Below are 3,019 nucleotides of genomic sequence, written 5' to 3'. Positions count from 1 at the left end.
GAATGTCACATAGTATTCAGCCTCGCCTAATGACCATGTAGGCATGGGACCACATAAGTCTGAATGCACCAAATCAAGCTTTTCAAACTCTTTCTTTCCCCTTCTTTTATGGGCTGATTTAGTCTGCTTCCCATAGAGACAATGCTCACAAAATTCAAAATCAAAGAAACTCAAATGCGGTACATAACCCAAACGGCATAAGAGTTTCATTCCATTCTGGCTCATGTGCCCCAACCTGCAATGCCACAAAGAAGTGCTTGGCTGCTCAGTTATTGCAACAACATGATCAAATACCCCTGATACATGTAAGGGATACAAAGTCCCACACTTGGCACCCCTGGCCAAAAGCATAGAGCCCTTTTGAATTTTCCAACTCTAAAAGCCAAAAGTGGTGTGAAAACCAGCATCATCTAGCTGACCCACTGAAATAAGACTCTTGGTCAGCTTAGGCACATGTCTCCCATGTTTCAAAACAAATGCAGGCCCATTTGCAAAAGAAAACTTTATGTCACCTACTCCAACTATGTCACGTGCATAGTCATTTCCAAGATGCACACAACCTATCTTTCCACTGTCATAAGTGGAGAACCATTCCCTATGGGGAGTTACATGGAATGAAGCACTAGAATCCAAAATCCAATCCTGGGAATATGCATCATCTGAAGTGGTAAGCAACTCTGCAGATAAACTAGACATGAAGAGAACATCATTGTCACTATCATGTGTGACTGCATTGATCTCTTGGATCTTCACTTTTCCTTTGTCCTCCCTTGGACTCTCTTCCTTTTGATTTGCACCCCAATTTGCATTCTTTTTCTTATCCTTTTGCTCTCTTTTCAGCTTGTAGCAATCCTTTTTCATATGGCCCTTCTTGCCACAATGGTAACACTCAATGTTCTGTGCCTTGGATTTGCTACGAGACTTCCCTCTTTCTTGGGACTTCCCCCTGAATTGTGATCTGCCCCTTTGCACATTTAAGGCTGCATCCTGCTTGTTTCCTTCCATAGACTTCCGTCTAATCTCCTCGGCCAACAAGCTACCCACAACATCATCAAATTTCAGTACTCCACCAAGTGCAGAGTTACTAACAGCTGTACGGAAGGTATCCCATGAGGATGGCAATGAACATAAGAGAAATATTGCCTTAGTCTCCAATCGTATTTAGAGAAAGTGAAGAAAGTGGTTAATCCAACCCTAATAAGAAATTGTGCAAATCAACAAGATGTGAGCACTGAGGTTGATGAGACGGTTGAAGGAGAAGCACCAATAAATGCGAGGAGTGTATCCATACATGAGGGTGATGTAGATATGCTAGCAAGCGGGTCGTAGGTGAGTTTTGATGCATCAAAATTCATCTTCTGAGCCTGAAGCTGGCTGAAAATAATATTGAATTCATTCAAGTGAGAAGCAATGGAGACCCCTTCCTTCATCTGCAGCTCAAACAACCTCTTCATGAGGTAAACTTTATTTGAGGCAGTTTCCTTCTCATAAGTGGCACACAGTTTCTTCCACAAATCTTCCGTAGTCTGCTCATTCACTACTGTGAAATAAACTGACTCTACAAGATGAAGTCTAATAGTAGACTTTGCTAATGCATCCAACTCATTCCAATCATCCTCAGACATATCCGCAGGCTTAGCTTCAATACCTGCCAAGGGTTTAATCTGCTTCTTTTGAATAAGCACATCCCTTATTTGTTCTTTCCACAAAGAAAAGTTTGTTCCATCAAACTTTTTAATGCTAAAAAACTCCTTTTCAGACATGGAAGAGGACGCCATGATGCAAATGAAACAAAGTCCCAAATGCTAGTACCTGCAAGAGAGAATCACACCAAATACTAGGTGCACCCAAATGTGTATGCCACAATAGAGTGAAATATCACCAAAATTCAAAGCTCAAAGCATCAAAAGATGCATCTGACTCATGTGCATATACTATGCATCCATATGAGCAAATCTGGCCCAAAAGAAAATGCCAATAAGTGCCAAATGACTCAAGCATAAACACTGTCCACTGGCATATGCATCAATAATATCTCATCCAAGAGAGCATAGCACTATCAGTGCATCACCTGCAATGTGTCAAAGCTGTCCCTCAGCATAAAATAGCATCCATGTGCAAAGCATCCATAAAAAATAGCATCCCACAAGGCAATTTGGGCCTATCAGCGCATCCAATAAGGACCGTAATGCATCCAAATGGCCTATAAATCATCCACTACAACCCAATGCACACCACAAATGAGTGCACACTGCTCAAACTGCAACCAGAGTGATTTGCATAAGGTATGCTCAAGAAATCATAGTCCCACGGTAATGACCGCCACTGAAAATAGAACCTGAGATGCCTCAAAACATGGGCCCCATTGCATAATCGGAATCAGCAAGAAAATCTGCAAATATCTCTCTTCTGCCAGAACTCCAAAATCCCAACTGATGAGTGAGAAATGGGAGTCAACTCTTATCCACTGCCATGTGGCATAAATCTAAGGTTTCAAAACCTTAGAATGAAAAATGCATAACAGAGAGACAAAATCGAATACACAGAGATCTATAGCTCTGAAAATCCTCCACCGAATCGCACAAGAACTGACAGGCAGGGGTTTTTGGGCGTCTGAAACGCAATGGGACAGACGGTTTTGGAAACCGTGGTCTCAATCACTGGGTCCAACACACGGACTGAAAAACGTTTTTGGAAACAGACTTGTTTGTAAACTCCACCAGAGTACGAATGATGAGCAACATAGAAGTTTTAGGACCTCCTGAGTCCACCGGAACTGACAGATCTGCAAATGGTTGCTCCAAACTTGAGTTCCAACACCCGGGCAAAAAACGCAGAAACTGACACAGTGAGTCAGAAATCCAATGAAATGATCCCGGATTCAAGAATAAAGGTGTTTCCAAGCTCCTGAAGTGAAGTGGACACCAAAAGCAAGAAATAGTTGCCTCTACAAGTCAATACGGAGTCTCTGTCATCGAACGGAACAGGAAAAAGCTCAAAAAACGACTTTTTCTTTGAA

Source organism: Dipteris shenzhenensis, chromosome 20, assembly GCF_047967505.1.
Source record: "Dipteris shenzhenensis isolate YYH24624 ecotype China chromosome 20, Dip_SZ_1.0, whole genome shotgun sequence".
Taxonomy (NCBI): domain Eukaryota; kingdom Viridiplantae; phylum Streptophyta; class Polypodiopsida; order Gleicheniales; family Dipteridaceae; genus Dipteris; species Dipteris shenzhenensis.
Note: the sequence above shows the minus strand (reverse complement) of the source record.